The sequence below is a fragment of the Haliotis rufescens genome, unplaced genomic scaffold (genome assembly GCF_023055435.1).
Source record: "Haliotis rufescens isolate VD_foot unplaced genomic scaffold, xgHalRufe1.0.p SCAF_2, whole genome shotgun sequence".
Taxonomy (NCBI): domain Eukaryota; kingdom Metazoa; phylum Mollusca; class Gastropoda; order Lepetellida; family Haliotidae; genus Haliotis; species Haliotis rufescens.
In genome coordinates, this window is record NW_025963890.1 from 16987758 (window position 1) to 17008434 (window position 20677).

At 38.5% G+C, this 20677-nt stretch overlaps 1 protein-coding gene across 6 annotated transcripts in view; it reads left to right on the top strand.

The window, feature by feature from the left end:
* Positions 1-20677, top strand: part of LOC124135653 (contactin-associated protein-like 2) — a 189794-nt gene that overhangs the window by 36162 nt on the left and 132955 nt on the right. Inside the window, exon 1 of one of the 6 annotated variants that reach the window (XM_046501091.2) lies at positions 2982-3402. The exons of the other annotated variants lie outside the window; for them this stretch is intronic. The gene's annotated coding sequence lies outside the window, so the exon portion shown is untranslated. Of the gene's footprint in view, positions 1-2981; positions 3403-20677 lie in introns of those variants that run through there. 6 annotated transcript variants of the gene reach the window in all.

Sequence of the window (20677 nt, forward strand, 5' to 3'; positions counted from 1 at the left end):
GACTGGGGTAATAATGTATATAAAGTATCCAGAAATTACTGATCAGAAATTGAAATGAATCAAAATCCAGTATTATTAAAGGCAGCCTTATTACAGAAGTCACACATCATCATTCAACAAACAATATCAGTGTCTCTAACCTGTGTGATCAATATCAGTTTTGTTGTATTTGATCAGCTGATATTTATGAGGAAGATACAGTTAACTACGTTTATGATCAACATGCTTTTAACCAAATGGCAGATATAACGAACTGTTTGGTTTTTTTGGTTCAAGGCATTCCCTCTACATATGCTGTATATATACTTATAATGAACTACGGTTATAACAAACTAAAATGAGTGGTCCCTTTGAGTTATAACCATAGTTTACTGAAGTTCAAAGTAACTCTTATTTCCAAAGACTATTCTACATTAATGAGAGAACAAATTCTAAATAGAATTTTAAGCTGACAATGCATCAGCTAATTTTCAGTAGGAACAGGGTTCAATCTAACATGTAGGACAAACCCCTGTCAGTTCAACCACACGTGATGCACTACGACAGAGCTGTGTCAATCTGCACCATGTTTTTAACACAATCTGACAGCAGGTGATGAAATAAATGTACATGTGTCGATAAATATGAACCATGGTGTAGAAATTGCTGTTGCATAAAGCCCCTGTAGATCTGCTCCAGTGTTATATTGATTATGTCGTTCAGCTAAATAAAGTTAGTTGTAAGGTAAGTTGTACACAGATGGTGAACCATATGACCTATCAATAGTCACTGAATCATTCATAAGGCTCTGTAAAGACAGGTAGTTGTTAGGTAATTGGTATTGTTGTTGCCTTCAATGACTTGCTCCTTACTGGATGCTATTGACTGGCCCAGACTCGAAAGAGAGTCAGGCTAATAGACATCATTGTTATAGTATTGGCTTCTGAAAATTGGCAAATTTAGTGGTTTCAAATTGGATTTGAATGTTGTAAATGTGTTTATTGATGACCTGATTGTGAAGGAATTGCAATTAGTGCATAGATTGATTAGAAATATGGGGTTTGATGTCACTGTTAGTGATATCTGTGATTGTGTGGATACCGTGTCAAGGAGGTATATTGATGTTAATATGATAGAATGTGCATGTAAGCTGGCGAGATAAGGCTCCATTGTCTGGTGGCCATTTCCTTCTTGCTGACCTATACATTGTGCCCTGTGTAGGCCTGAAACATGTCTCCTATTAATTAGGCTGAGAATCAAGTCATTGTCACAGTGAACGTCAAGGATAAAAATGTATTTTTATTTTGTAGTGGATATAGACACAGAGTTTGTCCATCCGTCCGTCTGTCCACTTCTCAAAGGGGACAAAATTTCTCACAAACTATTAAGTCAGAGAGATGAAATTTTACACACTGATATTGCTGGTCATAATCTCAAATGAGTTCGAAAATTGGTTACAGTCCTTGCTTAGTGCATACTGTGTGAAATGGGGACAAGTTTTCTCAGAAACTAGTGTTACATGAATGCTTATCTAAGAGATACTTGTCAAGACTGAGTATGAGAATTGGTCCCATAAATTATTTTTTTTACAGAGTTATGGCCCTTGATCTATGTTATTTTACTTGGTGTATAGTGTGTGCAGTGGGGACAAGTTTTCTCAGAAACTACTGAAGTCAGCTTATCTAAGAGATACTTATCAAGACCGAGTTATTTCTAGGAGAGAAGGGGCCTTTTGTGTGTATAAATATCGCATTTATTCATTTTTTCTGATGACGTAAAGCTGCCCAAGTGCCTTTAGGACTCTTTGTATAGTTTATGTTCACTGCTATATGAACAAACAAAGTTCTAATGTACCCAATGGTGGGGGGTAGTGATAATGCTGTTTTCTTGTTTCAAATATGCCACAATGCCTGCTAGCCAACTAAGACCCCACACTACAGTTTAACATGGATGCCCCACTCAGACACAGTATACTGTCTCCGAGGCAACCAGCCCTTGTGTTATCCCCTAAATGCAAAGCGTGACAGGCAAGGAAACAACAAGCACCATCTTTTGGTTTTGCCACAGCCAGGGATCGAACCACAGACCCTCCACTCTCCAGGCAGACGCTATATCCACTCCACCACAGTGGTGGTACGTGACTGTTGTAAGAACATTTGGCCTCCTCGTTTATCTCAAGTAAGGTTGTTCATTCGCGGAGACTTCTCCCACCAAGGAGTTGTATACAATAGCCATGTTAGAAAATAAGAGTAAAATTCAAGGAGTCCTTGTTATAACCCTTACTTTGAATATTGAGCCTGGTGTCCTTAGACTCAAATACTCTAGGAGAACACCCAGTGTGTACTAGCACACCCTTATTTCATAACACTGCATCAGTAACAAACTCTTGGTAATAAATAAGAAAAATGGTATTTGCATATGAAACAGTTCTTGAAATTAAGCATTAAAGTTAAGGTCTTTTTCATAGCCTTTATGTTAAAAGGTAACGATTTTGGGGTACCTGGATTCAAATTCTACAGCAGCAAACCTCAAGGAACCCAGGGCCCACTTGCACAAAGCGATCTTAGCGCTAAGATGATCGTAACTCCCATACTTTAACATAGGCTTACAATAGTCGTAGATCTCTTTGTGCAAGTGGGCCCAGGGCCCCATTAGTTCCGAACACTAATGTGTGATCTGTATAAGTATACAGGTATCATTTGTGGGGATACCTCACCTCATGGTAATACTTGTATCATTGTATTAAGTCGTATCACAATGATCAAACTGTCAGTGAACCATCAAAGTTCCTGACGCATATTGATGATAGATTGTAATATCAATACAAACAGCCCTGCACACTACTTGTGACAGTTTATTAACTATTGATGTTACAGAGAAGATGGTTGACAATGGGATGCAATACTTGTTGAATATTGCAGAATAATTGTCGCCATTTGTGTCAGATGGCGACTCGCTTGTGGGTCAGTGTGGCCCGTCGACGTCTAATTGGCCGCGAAACAAATCCAGTTCCTCGGTAATGGCTGTCTGTTCATGTGGGCATAGTTACGATTGTGGACAGACAGACGCCAATATTTTATGAAAAGCATGGGCCAAACACTTCAAACTTTTACCTGAGCTATTCAGCTTTGTTGACAGATTAACATGGATTTTGTCGCAGTGGACTCACAGGCATGAATGAACTGACAAACACCAGTGAAAGATTTTGCGTGTTTCCAACCGGCTGGTCAAAAAATCTGTATCAAGTAACCATTATTGTTAGCCTCAGTAGGTGTGTTGAGGGAATTGAAGTGAGCTGTTGATGGATTTATGTACTCTACTTGAGTATTAATATTCAAAATGGCTGTGTTGTGTCTGCATGTCAGGGCAGACGGGCAGAGTCTGGGATGAGGCAATATCTGTTTGGATGTCTGCTTTAGGCAGGTAAGATGCATGATGTATTTTACTTTGAATGTAATTAGGTTTCATATGTATGGATATGATTAATCTCGTACAGCTTTGTGAGTACTTTTTTATATTCATATTTCAAATTCATATTTTGTATCAACACAATATTATGATAGGATTTAATCTTAACATAATGATAAATATGAAATACTGTCCTGAATTTTTATTTTGTGCTTTTTTTGTAATAAGATTTAAAGAGTTGCATTGCAACAGCAATTAAACAGTCAATGTGTAATCTTCAGATTTGCAGCAGCTGCTGTTGACATAAAGACGAGTCAGTTTGCCTTTTCATGGTATCCTAAACGTTTTGTGGATGTCTGAGGGACCATGTAATATTCTGGGGTGGTCACCTGAGCTTTTAGTTAGAGACAGATATTTGTTCTGTAAAGCATCAGACTTGGTTTTGCAAGGAGATAAACTATCTTATATCATGACTTCCAGTGAGCATTTTTTTAAAAATGTGTTAAATGGGAGGACAAATCTTTTGTTTCAGTGACATTTAAAAGAACACAACTACGACTCGGGGAGTTTTATGTGTTTATTTCTACTCTGACAATGCCTAGATCTTGTCACTAAATGTTAAGTACTATGATGCACATTATTCCAGAAGTTTATTCCAGATTTGAATTTTAATGTATACCGTTATATCATAGGTCATATTATGGTTTACACATATATCCACAGACTCAGGGAGGAGTGTGCACCACCTTCTTGAAGCATACGTTAATTACGCAATGTTTTTTTAGTATTATTTACATTCCTAATTAGCACTTGTATGTTGACTTGTCACATAATGCACCTCTCCTTTTCCAAAACATTCTGTTGACAGTTTCTAAAAAGAAATGTATTTTATTGGACATTTTAATTCTCCAAACTTCGTACAAGTCTTGACTATGAACTGAGGATGCAACCCAATCCATGCCAATTGCCGTACATATTATTTTTACATAAATGAAATCCTTCTGAATCAGATATATTAAAATAATCAAGACTGAATAAATAATCAAGCCTGATTTTAAAAAATCATGTAAATATAAGTTGTGATAAGCATGATAAGTGTGCTTAGTGTGACAAACATTGAAAAGAAACCGCTTATAGTGAACCCTGTGTTTTTGTCGTCAGAAAGTGGATAAAATGTCATTCATTACTGGAAACATTTCAGCACGGGAGGATAAGCCTTTAACTACTTAGTAACACTCGGACTGTTAAACACACAGTCTCGTCACATCGGGATTGGTTGTCTCACCTGTCATTTAGCTCTAGTGAATGGATGTCTGAGTGTATTGACGTCACCTTTGATAGTAGCACACCGATGCTCCAAACAATTTGAGTGCGTGGTTATTGTATGTGCAGCTTTGCATCATTCACAGTACAGTTTCTCTTAGCGAAGATATCACGTCTTACAGAGTTTATCGGGTGGGCGGACATTATCATGTCAATGTGATGGACTTAAATTTTGGTATCTCAGTGGGCTCCCAATTCATTTTCATACCAAGGAAACATGTCCTCCTGATAGTTTCAGGTCTCTCTGTTTGTTGTCAGCACATGACTGTATAACACAGTTCATATATTATCTATGTGATCAGTGGCAGTTTCCTAGCTTGACATACCTATTCATAATGTCACAATCTGGAGTGATGAAGAACACAACAGGGGTGCTTTAGAACCTACTGGTCCTCTGGCCCATGACCAGTTAAAATTGTAGAGGGACAATTATTTTGAAGTCTTTATAGTCACATCATAATCTTTGTTGATAAACCAGTTTACAATAGCACTTATATTTTGGCTTCAACAGATAACCAAACAGACAAGGAAAATATTGTTTTCCATTAGTTACATATGAGGTGGACAAAGTTTTATCTTGTAGGTAGCTGTCGAGCGGTAATTTGTGCAGCTTAATCCTAAAACAAGGCTTACATTATGGGGCTACTTTCGGTATCATTTATTTCTACACATAAGTCCCATTCGTAAAGAAGCCATGCTTGTCGTAAGAGGCGACTAACAAGATTGGGTGACTTGTTTGATATATGTTATCGTATCCCAATTGCATAGAATGATGCTCATGATGTCGATCACTGGAATTGTGTGGTCTAGATTTGATTATTTAGACCACAGTCATATTGTGGAATATTGCTTAGTGCAGCATTATACAATAAAGAAACAAACAAGCACAAGTCCAAACCGGTGGTTATGGTGATCTGTGTAGAATTGGTATTTAATTTTGATGTGTTTAGGTCATGTGGTACTTTAGGTCTTCCATCCTTTGAATATTGCTTGATAGCTTCCTTTACACTATCCATTTACAGTGCATGATAGTTTATGGTTGGCATCATGGGCAGTGTAGTCATCATTTGAAGAGGATTAACAATCGCACAATGGGTCTCATGTGAAGAAACTTATCTATTCAATTTTGTGTAGTATTTCGCTACAAATGCTTTAGCATGAAATAATCACTTTAAATGATATGAACATATCAGTGTTCGAAATTAAGGGGTACTGGGGTCCTTCTATGGTGTTTGAATCTAGGACCCAATTAATCATCTTAAACTATTTACATTAGGGTTATGAAAAGGACAACTTGAATTTATGATAAGGACAACCAGAATTTTATTATTACTTTTGAACACTGCATATAAACATGGATTTAGCATAATCTGGCTATCTTTCAACATAATGCAACATAGTTACAATGCATTGGAAATTTCAATGCATGCAAGCATGTACACAATGCATTGTGGGACATTCAAAAACTCATAACCACCAACCCTGAACACCATTATGCAATGAATGGAGGTAGGCTAAAAAGACTCCTACTCCGATACACTCTGGTACGCTAGGAGGCAGTTCCTTGGGTAAAATGTCCTTCCCAGTCTAACACTCCCTGTTCAGCTTGATAAAGATAACGCCAGGGGACCACTCATCCTTGCCAACTGAAATATGTGACAATACCGCGTACTGTAGGGATACACAGAGCGTGTGTAACAGGGCAAGTTCCACATAGGTCTTCACCCAAGGTGGAGTGGATTTTACTCGAAGTGAACACGCTGGTTATGTTGGTACGTTAAGGAATTGTGCTTGTACTGAAGTCGTGTGACAATAGCTTTGATGACCTGTCAAAATGGGATTTACTTAGCAGTTCAGGTATGTTTTTATTGCTTGTAGTGTGGAGTTGAATGTGTGATAGACACTTTGTGGGTATTGATTTTGCATGGTAGATGTCAGGTGTTGAGTGCCCAAGTGTAGTTTGTGTCAAGATGTTCGGATGTAGTTTGGTAGGCTGTTGGTTATGCAGAGGGGTGACTTGACTGTTAATCCATCCAATGGCTGTTAGAGACACTAAGGAAGAAGAGACAGTCAGTGTGGTGTGGAATCTATTGTCAGCAGCGATAGAAATTGGCACAAATCCTATAGTCCTTGCCAAACTGCCCAATAGTTATCATAAGGACTAGTAGAAATATGCCATTTTTAAGGGTTTTGCTATATGTTATCATTATAAGGACGAGTGGACTAAAAATGGTAGTTTCTAACGCTGGTCAGGAATCTAACGCGTTGAGGATTTCAAATTCAGTTTTGCCAAGAATAATTTGGGTTAATTGACCTGATTATGAGGCATTTGGCATTAGTAAGAATAATTGTGGTAAAAAGTAATATATTCGTGATTATGTTTGGTTATTTATCTATTTTATGCAATTGATAGAAAGTTTATGTATTACAACTGACAGTTGCAAATGATGATGTGCAGTACAAACATGAGATGTATGTTGACATGTTTATTTGTGGTAGAGTTCACTAGTTCTAGTAGTTGTTGACATGCTAGTGTCACTCGTGAAATAAGGAGGTGGATTTAGATAAGACGGCATCTTACAAGGCAGATCACTGGGTCACATGTGTTAGGTGTAAGATATAAGTGCAGGTAAGATGATCTTGAAACACGGGAACACAGGTGGGCATGTGTGGACTTGATATGGTCTGTCAGTGAACAATATGGGCTGCTAAACTCGTGATTCATGCCAGTGGTTTGCAGACTTTGCTGTAGCGCTGTCATTAGCTGACTATGCTTTATGGAGCACCTCTGTGGACTAGTGGATAGAGCATCTGCCCGGAGAGCTGAAGGTGGGTGGTTCAGTCCCTCACCACATCATACCAAAAGACATTAAAAGTGGTACTTGTTGTTTACCTGCCTGGTGCTCAGCATTAAGGTGATAAAACAAGGACGGGTCAGCTTGGAGTCAGTATACTATGTCTAGGTGGGGTATTCATGTTACATTGCGGCATAGTATCTCAGTTGGCTTTAAAAGCCCTATAAATCTGGCATTAGTCCAGGCTAGTACAAGCAGACACACACGCCACACCACACCACACCACACCACACCACACCACACCACACCACACCATGCCACTGTGCATGCACATCGCTATACACATCACTGTACACATATTCGTAAGTTTCATCAAGTGATAAACTTCTATGGCCTATGGTCTTTCCTCACACATCAAGCTGACACTCTGTGATATAAATGAAATACTGTTTAAAGCCGTGTTAAACCCACTCACATTCCCATCTTTTTTTAGACAGTTACTCAGACAACTGCGCTAACCATACTGTCACCTTCTTGCTCTAAGCAATAATCAAGATAAAACATTATCGCCAAAATACTTGTGATTGAACATGGAAAAGATTTGTCCGACATTTATGGCATCTGCCACGGAAACCGTGTGTCTTTTACCTTCAGATAGGCCAGGGTGTTTATGACATCATAGCGAATGGCAAGTCTTCCTCAACTGGACATAATCACATGGTGTAAAGTGTTAAGTACAGCCCTGTTCTTGGGCTCCAAGGTAATGGAGCTATGCTCCACATTATCGATAAATCACGAACAGGCTAATGGCCCTGAGCAGATATGATGAATTAGGTCCGAACATTTCATTTGAAAAGGCATCTGAGGTTGTTTTTTACACATATCAGTGTTTCATTTTGAAACGTTAATTTTGGTAGAAATGTCGACAGTTAGTTTATTTAAACATAAAAATATAGATCAAGGTCATCCTGTTGCAGAGAAAGATTTTTGATAATTTCCTGTTGATATTTATTATTGGTATGTGTAACTTTAGATGTGGTTTTCCGTTTCTTTTGAGTCGTATAAGTTTATGAATTTCAGATCAGTCAACCCACGCCAGTACAAATTAGTGTCATGTTTTGAATCATTTATTTTGAATTGGCAATATTGATCACAAATATGACTTACATGCTCACTTAGAATATGTGAATATAAGTGACAAAACCTTTTCCATATTCATAAGAAGTCTCCTTTAAAAGCAGAGTCAGTTTACGATTCCGAGTGTATCATGAGCATGTGTGTATGAATCACTATCAAACAGTCATGATACCAGGTGTTCACAAAACAGTGAGCATATCCTGCCCCACGAGTGACACCTGTCATAAACACATGCAAAGGCAAGTCATTTGTTCACCTGAAAAAAACCCATGGGGATATATGGTGCAAATCAAAATAGGGAAATGTATCACACCATATTTATCAGCAGGGCGACAGATTTTGAAGGAGTCGGTCAATATTTAATGGAGTGTACATCTGTGCTATGAGCTGTGTATGTTCCATATGCACATCACACGATGTCGGTTGTTTGAGCATGTTTTGCATTGTAATGCCTGGTTTGAGCGTTAATGTGGTTGTCAGGAGAGTCTGACATGTCGACAATGATGAACAGTTTGTAGCTGCTACATCGGCACATGTATCACAACCTGTTTCATCTCAACCGGCATCATATGCTAGATCAGAATGTTACACCAGGAATTACCAGATGTGATATGATGCATCCTCTGCACGCACACATTGAAAACAGATGCAAAAAGAATTCAGTGTGCATCCATTAGGATGCAGAAAATTTGTATGCATCTTTTGGAATAAAGGTGACATTTCATAAATTGGTGGTCATTTAAAAAATACAGAATGCTTCACGATCTTCTTGTGCTAGCACTTGAAAAATCGTTTCAGTTGGGAAATCCATATCTACTTTTAACAACGTGCCTCTGGTCTGTATTAAATTTTTCACATTTCTTTTGGACTCTCATGTTTTAACTGGGGACCCGAGAGTTACAGCTTGTGTCCCCCTAAATATGTAACCCAGGTAAAGTGTGACTTATGTTTGTGTGAATGACATATAGATCTAACTAAGTTACTTCAGAGATGACATCTTTGCACTGAACATGTGTTGAAAGAACTAAAACCAAATAATTTTCATACGTTTTTTTATTTGTTGAAAGTTTGGACAGGCAAAAATTAGGAGGGACTGGTAATTTTTAGAGTTGCCAGTCCTTGAGGACTGGCAGTTTCAAAAGCCAGCGGGGAACACTGTAAAAGTCTTTGAGCAGTCTGTGATTGTGATAAATCAAACTGTTCAAATCTGGTTCATCTGGGCCCCATTCCACAAAGCGATCTTGGCGCTAAGGCGATCGTAACTCCCATACTTTAACACAGACTTCCGACTGTCGTAGCACTAAGATCGCTTTGTGGAACAGGACCCAGATGCATACCCTGAAGTAGATCTAGCCATGTCCTGAGAAACTTTGAAATACTTGAGTTACTGTGATTGAGCAGTGCAATGAGTGATTGAGTTTAATGTTACTTTCCTTGTAGCAGTATTGCATCAATGTCCTGGCGAGAGATACCAAGAATGGACTTTACACATTTAACCCATTTGGGAAATCAAACCTGTGGTCTTGGCATGACAAGCAAATGCTTGAACCATTAGGCTGTCCCTGGGTGTCCCCACATCAAGATGAAACAATCTGTCAGACATGTTTGCGCAACAAACAACTAAACCCTACGAAGACATTAAGCTTCTGTATGTACTCTCTTCCTCTTCCCTGACTGGTGAGGATGAAATCAGGGCACACACAGTTTATGACAAAGATATTTTCAAACAGATGGGACTTTATTTTTTCAGCTAATCAAGTTATGAAAAAGATTTGCAAGTAAACAAAATGGCTAATGTCTTTTCAAGTAACAATTCAATTGAATTTTGAAAATGAAAAAGAGGTGTCAGAATGCCCCCTGGTATTGGAAGGGCAGCCAATTTCCTTCTCTAAATATGTTTAGACGTTTAGATTCACCATGTCGGGCTGGGAGGGCCTGACATTTGACTCAGAAACAATAAACTGTTTGACCGGTCCATACAAGGAATTTCACATCCTGTTGTTGTGAGATTAGAACAGTTGCCTGGCATCTAGCATATTGTTGCAAAGGTTATCCTAACCACTTTCTATCACGTAGTGATGATGATGATATATATATATAGAAACTATTTATTGACCATCTCACATTGGTTTGATTTTTTTTTTAAATTAAATGTTTTGTCAGTTATGTTGTTTTTTTCCTCATGAAAATACTTGTTAGTTGCTGTGTTTTTTATCAGCTGAGGGTGTTGCATGTTGTTGGACTTTTTACAGTCTAACAATTTTAACTTGCCTCCAGCTTATTGAACACCATAGGGATAGTAAAGGTGTCCATATCGGCTATGGGACTAGAGGTTTCTAAACCTGAATGGGGTCACAGGTGGCCCAGCCGTCTGTGGAGCTGAAATTTGTTGTGCAGAGTTGTGTCCCTTAGGCATACCTGAAACTAGTGACCATGGGTTCAAATCCTAGATTTACCCTGATTTTGTTTCTTGGTTTGTCAGCACCATACTCATACTAACGGGTTTCACTGAAGTGGTAAATTTTCCAAGACCTATATCACATTGCTCATTCCTCCCACAACAAGCTGACACGCCATGATATCACTGAAATACCGTCAGAGCAGTGTTAAACCAAACTTCCCCACTTTAACCTGAATACGTGAACATATTTGCCTTCAGCCTGTTTTGGATGATAAATTTTAACTTGGTTTTCCCAAGAAAAGACTTTATATAAGAATCCAAACAAGCCTTTCCGGAAATAATACATCCCAAATTAGAAGGCGAGACAGCCAATATGTCAGATAGTGCAACACATTCCATCACTTGGATTGCTTCTATATTTGCCCTAAATGACTAAATTGAAAGGATACCCAGACAGGACTTAACTGTGTATGTACATTATAAGTCACAGCTATATATATGTGAACCACCTCCATTTATGTGTTTTTTCAAGAGGTCTTATTGTTAGATCAGTGAGTTATTTGGAAATGAGATAAAAAGACTTCTAGTTTGTCATTTTCATTTCTCATTGAATTTTCTGTAGTGCAGCAGACATCATCAATCTTTTATACCTTTTTGTGTGTGCACGTTTTGTGATTGATTGGTAATTTTTTTCAAGGTTGAACAGCTTCCAGTTTGAGAAAAAAATAAATGTGGAATTGATGGGCATTGAAATAATAGTTGAGGCATTGAACTGTGCAAGAGCTAAAACTGACAAGTTGGAGATAGAGTGTAGTGCCACATGGTCCTGTGTGTTGTGCACAGGTCACAAATATGGCTGTGTTAAGTCATGCTGATTGTAAAAGGAGGTGGAGGGGTGAGCACTTCAGTCCTGACAGTTTGTAGGGCCCAACTCTGAAACATGTAATGATTAGATGTCTCCTTTGGCAAATGACTTTGTTCACAGTTTGCCTGGGGTTTGTTTTGTTCATGCAGCAGTTACTGGTAGGATGAGATGGACATGTGAACACAGAACTTCCAAGTGCCATTGTGGCAGTTGGATTGGATTCTCCCCAAGGAGCTGAGAGTGTAAAATGAAAGAGTGTGTTGGGTTTAACGCCGCTTTTAACAGTATTCCAGTTATATCAGGGCGTGTCAGCTTAATGTGGGAGGAAAGAACGAAGAAATGCAAGTCTTAGACCTCGACCACTTCGGTGAAACCCATGAGCACGGTTATGGTGCTAACAAATCTAGAAACGTAATCGGGGTGAACTGGGATTCGAACCCACAATCATAGGTTTCTGGAGTGCCTAAGGGAGGCAACTCTGCACAGTGAATTACGGCGCCTTAGACCACTGGGCCACCTGTGCCCCTGCAAAATGAAAGAAAGCTTATCAATGGATTGGGGTAATAGTTGCACAAATTGTGAGCATGAGTTTTGTGTTTGGACATCTCTCTGTAAATGCAAAAATCTTGAAAGTGACGTCAAACCCCATTTCACCTCGCCCCATTCATGTTTTGTTTAGGTGATTTCACCTGTAACCTTGACCTTCCTTCACTGTAGCAGTGATAGACACAAGTCTGCTGGTCTGAGAAAAGTAAAATGTGGAAGGACTAGTTGATTTCTCAGTTAAGCGCTTTGGATACACACTGTCACCTCTCTTGTCTGAGCTGTGATTGGTTGGATGAACTTGTGGTATCTACCCTACGGTGTAAATAACCGGGTTAGAGATTCATTTTCATTTTCACTTCTCCACAATAATGATCTGTACGAGTTGCCATCTACCTCATGGCAAGACTGGGGTCCATCAGGAAATGTCACTAGTCCTCCCTGAATTCCTAGTTTGTGACAGGCAGACTTACATCCATTTGCAATGAGGCCCCCAGAGTCTGGAATTGCCTGCCGAATGATTTTCGAAAACATGGATCATATTGTGATAAGGGCAGGCTTCTTTGGACCTGGTCAGGCGCCATGTGCAAATGCTGTGTGTTTTGTTTGTTGTTTAACGCTGCACTCAATAATATTCCAGCTATATGACAGCGGTCTGTGAATATCGGGTAATCTAGTCTGGACCAGACAATCCAGTGGTTGACACCATGAGCATCGATCTACGCATGTGGGTTACAACAACATGCATCAACCAAGTCAACGAGCCTGACCACCCGATCCCGTAGTCACCTCTTACGACAAGCATAGTCGCCTTTTACAGCAATCATGGGTCGCAGAAGGCCAATTCTAACCTGGATATTCACGGGTCAAAATGCTCTGTGTAAGATGATAATGCAATTACCTGTAGTTTCTCTTCTTTCTGAGTGAGTGAGGTAGTATGGTTTTACGCCGCTTTTAGCAATATTCCAGCAATATCACGGCAGGGGACACCAGAAATGGGCTTCACACATTGTACCCATGTCAGGAATTGAACCCGGGTCTTCGGCGTGACGAGCGAACTCTTAAACCGCCAGGCTACCCAACCGCCCCTCTTCTTTCTGAAGCATTTTATTGTAAATCAACTCTGTTGTTATTGTTTTCTTTTCTTCTTTATCTGTTAATCTGGTTGTCACAGTGATAGCTTATGTTGTATTTTGTTATTGAATATACAGCAATAAATAAAGCTTCTTACATCTTGAATGCAATATTGTGAATATAAAGTAAAAATACCTGTAATTTTAAGAAAATAAAACATTAAAAATTCCTGATATTGAACAAAATTGTGTTTTCCGATTTGGCTGCCAGAGGAACTTCGTTGGAATCTTAGATGAACCCCTACATGACTGGTTTACAGTTTCAATCATAAAGTTATGTGCAGGGAATGTTTTGTTAAAATGTGTGTTCCTTTGAACTTTTGATAAGATCTGACTTTAAACACTATCCTGGAATGTTTAAATCTATATATTATTCATCTAAACCAAGATGAACTAATTTTGAGTCATTACCAAGCAAATTCAAGGAACTCTGTGATGATTTTTAAGTAAAAAATATATATAAAAAATTGAAGGTATTACTTTGATTAATTATATTTTTTTGTCATCTTGGATTCAGTTCTCCAATTCCATGAGGAGAGGTCTCTGATTGAAAGTTTGTCATCAGGATCAACTAGATTTCTTTCTTTGATGCTTTGATAACCTTTGATTGACCCCTGTGGAAGACCCATCTATATCAAGATACAAACCAGCTCAAGTTTGCAGCGAAATCATTCCCAGTTCAAACAGGAGCTGTGTAACTATTTTCTTTTCAATGCTTTTATTGTCGCAAACTTCACACCTCCAACAAATGACTAAGCAAATGTTAAGCCAAATATCATCAGTCCTTGAATGTGATTGAATTTTGATCTTTAGATTTAATCAATCCGTTTCACTTTCCATCTGCAACAAAGCTGGGGAACCGTTGTTCATGAATCAGGGAGATCGGAGGAATGTCCTATCGACAATTTTCTAACTTGTTCAAACAAGAGTAGGAGACGGAATGTGTACAATTTTCATTGATCTGTTTTCTCTTATACGTTTCTTTTCCAAGGGGGAGTTGTTAAATTAAGCCCACGAGTGTGCGATTCAAATTTAGCAGAATGTGGACGTGGTTTGGTTGAGCTTCGCAGGAAATTAAAGTTTGTCCTTATAATGCACTGTATTAACCTGCTGCTGGATTTGAGATTAGGACGACACTATGGGGGCGCTTTGTGTCTGTCTTTGTTTTAGCATTCTTTGTGTTCAACAGATCCTTGCCCATCTTGGCAATTTGATCTCTACAAGGATGTGTGTGTATATGTAAACCAGGGAGAATATAAGGTAGTGTTGAAAATTGGTTAAGACTTCTTATAGATAATTGGTCATAATTGGTTTATGCTGACAGATCAATCTGTATTTGGCCTAAATTGCATTTCAAATAAACTTTAAACTCTGATTTGAAATTTTAGGGATCATATGATAAACAAAATTACTTGAAATAGAATCTAATAACGTTTTTCTCCACAAGTGTTTGTTGACACACAAGGCAGCTGATGAATCATTGATAATAATCCTTCATCTGAACATAACTAAAATTAGGCACAGGCCAACTCACTGAAACAATCTGATGTATGTTAAAGCTATTGTATGTGTATCTTTTTATATTTCTGTATGGTGATACAGTTGATATATTGCTGACAGTACAAAACAACAGGCACACAGTTGATTTGTGAACCCATATCTAGTGGGACAGTGCTGAAGTGGGAGTAACATGAAGCTCATTCAATCCTCAGTCAATTAACACAAACTGAAATGTTCTGAGAGCATTGGTAGCTAACTTATTTTATGGCAGCCTTGTCATGATGAAGTCAGTTTATAGGAAGGCTCATACTCAAGCCGATTTGCAGTTCCAGCAAATTTGTTTCAAGTCATTAGGCAGGGATGCAACTTAATATGAAAATTACCTGCTTAAAGAGTGATAGCATGAAAGCCTGAAAACTTCTACAAGCAATAGGGAACCTATGACATTTGACAAACTCGGGGTTGGAAGCTGGTGCCAATTTGCATCACTGTTAAGCATGTTAAAAACCCACTAAGTTGGGAAACTCAAATTATATGGTGTATATCAATCTACCAGTTGATAATTACTTAATTATCTCCAGACAGTGTCTTAGTTTGACACAAGTATTTTAAAATCAACACAAATGATGGAGCATTGCCCCCAACATGTTGAGGGTTGTCTGAGGGAAGGAAGGAAGAGGGTAGAATGAATGTACGTCTAGAAGGAAGGAAGGATGAATGCAAGGGAGGGATACTGTCACGGGAGTGCAAGAAATATTTGTATAACACATCCATCTCCAATCTGTGTTTGATTCACACATCTTCACCTCCTCTCCATTTCAAACAGTATTCATTTTCCTCCTATATTTTTTCATCATATTTCATACAACGCCTGTTTACCGTAATATGACCCCTGTGTGTACACAGTGTTTCGAGGCTGTGGTATACATCGGGTATGATGACAGGGGGATCCCTCACAACTACATCAACCGTATTTACACACTGCATGTCTTCTGCTGTCCTGCAAACTCTTGCAACGGACAGTTCAAACAGTTTTGACATACCGATGTAGGTTTTTATCACCACTTGAATGTCTCTTGTAGGCTATGAGGTTAGGAAGGATTTACTGTTTGTTTTCCTTTTTCCTTGATATGGTTCTATCAAGCTATGCGCCCTTACTGATTTTGTTTGCAGGAATCCCTTATTTTTTAAAGTTGGGTGATACAAGTCAAAATTAAATCTGTCACTTTGTCATGCTGCCAGAAGGATGGAGTCGAAACACACAAGCCATTTTATGTTATAAATGAAAACTGGCACTTGGAATGATATCATGAAGGACTGGTTTCACGGTTAGAACTAAATTCAAACTTTTTCTAGCCTGGTTAAAGATAAATACACTTGTAATATTAAACAATGGGGAAAGTTGTACTAGCACGCAGGAATTTGTACAAGCCCTGGGCAAACAGGCTAGTGTTATTAAAGTTCTAAGTTCTGAGAACCCAGATGATATAGATCTTGTGGATAGGTGAAGAGGTAGGGAATTATAGGGGTTATCGCCAACTTCCATATGCCATATATTATCCTAGGCTTCAGTACCTGACCTTGGCCCATGACAGCAGATTTTCCATAAATGGCAAACTACACCCATCAGATCTTTGTATGATGTGATGATAGTGTGACATTGTTTTAAAATAACATGGGGACTAGTGGTTAGAATACATTGCCAGGAAGCTATGCTTGTTGTACACAATGACTCAATGGGTATGGTGGTCAGACCTGTGATTTGGTTGATTGCATCGTACCCCAATGATGTGGATCTTTGATCATTGTATCAATCACTGGTTTTGCCTGGACTGATCTGTATGCACAAGACAACATTTTTCATATTTTCACATTCACTGTTCACATTTTGAGTTACCAGAACGAACCGTAAGGCGATATGATACTGTCTCACAGACATATTTCACCAAGTACAGTGTCACTAATCAGACGACACAGAGATCAAAATTAACATGTCTACTGAGGACTTGTGACACTCTCTTGTGGACTGCCACTTTTGTCATAAGGTAGATGGCAACTCTGCAGCAGATAATTTTTATTTTTGAAAATGAAAATTATTTTCCTACCCTGTAAGACATCTAATTGTGACGAGCTGTATCTGTACTGCCCCACCATGTACTTTGTCTATGTGCCTGTTTACCTAGAGTATCACCAAGTGAAAAGGCAAACTTGTAGAAGGCAAATATAAATAATCACATTACTTTTCTAGTGGTTGTACTACTGACTGAATGTTATATCGTCCAGTTTGACACACATAGTGTCCTTCAAAGTTCATTCACTGATATACTGTCCTCTGTAAGTAAATACACTCATGAACATATGCAAGAGGGCTGAATCATCATGTCCAATCAAGAGTGAACCGCATTTCATACAAGAATCATGGTAATACTGTCCGCAGTGCCTAGAAAATGGCACATTTACCATTTCTACAACTTGAGCTATTTGTTCAGACTTCCAGAAGGCTACATTGAGTTTGTAGAAAGCAAAGTTTTTCATTTGTCTTTAGTTGGTCTTCTTGAACCTCTCCCTCTGACAACTTCCTCAGTCGTTGTTGACACAGATCCCGCAGATGTGCGTCTCAACAATTGCCTTTTGAGGTGGCCTGCTGACGGTCCGTTGGTCAATATTAGGATTGTATTATGATGGGTTGGCATTCTAATGGACCTTGTGTCATCGGCCATCCTTCTTTTTGCCGATCCTTTTGAAAAACTTTGCATTTATCATGTTTGTGTACTGAGTTGCAGGTTGTGTTGCAATTTTCAGATTCACATAAAGAATCCCTTTTCCACCCACCACTCTTGATTATGTATAGAGATTTAAGAAAGTATGGGGACCCTTTCTCCTATGGTATGCACGAGTTGACAGATTGGATTTTGACATTTAACTCCCTGTTTGATAGCAAGTGGAGTACGACAAGGTTCTTGTCTTACAACATGTTTTTCTTTTCTTTTCCCCCTTTTTTCTGTTTCGCTTGAAGAGTTGTTTTACCTGTTAATATTTGTTTGTTCTTGCAGGTTGTCAGTGTTATACTGTACTGTACTGAACTTAAGTTAATAATGATATCGCTTTGAAGATTTTTCTCTTTCAATATATGTGAAGCTTTCTTTACCATTGTTGTTTAAATCACCATCTTGTCTGTTTTTGTTATGTATGAAAGTTTAAGGTGTTATTGTTATTTTAGACGTCTCACCTGCTTTATGTAACAGAGACAAATATTGTTCCCACGTGGGGAACCAAACCCACATCTTCTCTATTGTTAGCAGCTGCGCTCACAACTAGACTAAACTTCTGCCCATTTGTAACAAGGAAGGCTGAAATCCCTTATAAACAAACATTTTGTAAAAGAGCAGAGAAAGTTTATTCCCAAAGTCAGCTGATGAAAAAAGATTTCTGTTGGAAATGTGAAAGTTTAAGGATGAGTCTGATGATTAAAATCTTATGAGTTTGTTAGAGAGTTAACATTTAACGTCATGTCAGCATTATTTCAGACTCAAAATCTTATGAAGAACTGGTTTATGTTTTAGATGTTTACATTTATCCGGCTGATTTTAACCAGTGTCACAGAAGTTCTGCCTGTGGGGCTGTCTGGCAGTAGAGCCTTGTCATAGAACACCAAGTGTTCTGGCTGGATTACTATTAGATGTTCCTGCTTTTACTATGACATTCCTAATTGGTAATCATTATTCCTGATATCAAATTGAAGGTCTATTCTGGGAGTATATCAGAAATAACTGCTGTTTCTAAGGCTACATACTGCAGGATAGATGGTATTTGCTAGTACTGTGCTTGGCATGATTCCTGAAGCGTAAAAATAAAACTCCAGAGAATAATCAGTCTTGATTATGTGTCAATACAGATTCCTTTCCTGGGTGTTAAAGGCAAAATAGTGGTGAAAATTATATGAATGGATCACTGAAAATCATGGATAACACCAGGTGTTTAACCTCAACATCATCTGTACAAACCCTGTATATTTTGAATTTCAGGGTGCAAAAGTCTGTCTTTAAGGTGCCAGTGGCATCGTAAGGTCCCTGTGCCTGAAAGGACACACTCATTATAAGAGACAAACTATGCAAGATGTCCCATTATGAGGAATGCCACTGATTAGTATTTCCTGAAATAGGACAGCCTAGGAAACACTTATTAGTGGCATTCCTCATCCCTCTCCCCCTTCAGGGTGTTTGGCTAAGGGAATGAGGAATGCCACTAATTAGTGTTTCCTAATATAGGAGCCATCCTGATTGTCTTGCCTCTGATACATGTTTAATGAACAGACTTTCCAAAAGCCTTGTTCTTCTTGCTGGCACATTTCTACAACTCAGTTGCATGGGTTAGGCATGGTCTGCTAAACAATGAGTTATTAATTTCATACTATTGGTCACTTGTCTCCAGGCTCTAAGGTTTTTGAAATATAGAATCCAAGAAAACAAACAATGCTTATTGTCACATTGGTGAACCAAATAGAAGCAACAGTAGGTCATGTTGGCATTGAGTCTGTTTGCTACTAGTGGAAATGAAAAATCAATTATGAGGCATCGTAATCTCTCTCTGTCAACGTACGTGGGGATCACAGTCGAGTTTGATACTCGTTGTAATTAATAAATTGTCACAGTTACTTCCCTTGTGAGTTGAAGGAGACCAGAAAGTGCAACATAGTGTTTGTGAATAATGAATGCTGCCAGAACCTGATGATGACCTCTTGACCTTCACATTGTTCATGTCAGTTACATTGACCAGATGATACTGACATAGAGATTGTCAGACATTGTGCTAAACCTTTCAGCTTTTATGAATAATTAATTGCGTGTCACTTTTCATAATTTCTTTGCTATATAGTATGATATTATGCATTGGATGCAGAGCCACAAGTTATATTTTCTCTAAATTTCTCTATTATGTGGGGTGGGAGGATTTTTAAAATTTACACATTGCAGTGTTTGAGATTAAGGAGCGTCCTGGGATCCATAATAGTCTGTGGCAAATACTACTAGCATACACTTGTCATTTGGCTTTATTTTCAGTAGATTTTTAGTGTTAACATTTGAAAATAATTAGCTTGCTAAAAAGAAAGAAATTTTGCTAGACTTCAAATGAATTTGTGGCTAAAATCACAGATTGCCATTGGATTTTCTGCTATAATATATAAATTGTGAGATCCCCAAAATGTTAATTGTTAAAATTTGGCTTATGACAAGAACTTGTGTTCATGATTTTGAACAATGGCATACCCTTCATTAAAACAGTCATGTTTTTTCTTCAAATATTATCTTAGTTTCAGTTTGTAGTGTTGATAGCTTTGGGTGTTATGCCTAGTGGTTAAAAACATTTGTTGATCATGAAGAAATCCTAGGTTCGGTTCGCAACCTCAGTGACCGCCTCCGTGGTCTTGTGGTAGAGCGTCCGCCCGGAGAGCGGAAGGTCCAGGGTTCAATCCCGGGCCGCGTCATACAAAAAGACGTTAAAAGATTGTACTTGTTGTTACCCTGTCTGGCGCTCGGCATTAAGGGGCTAAAACAAGGACTGATCGGCTCGGAGTCAGTATACTGTGTCTGAG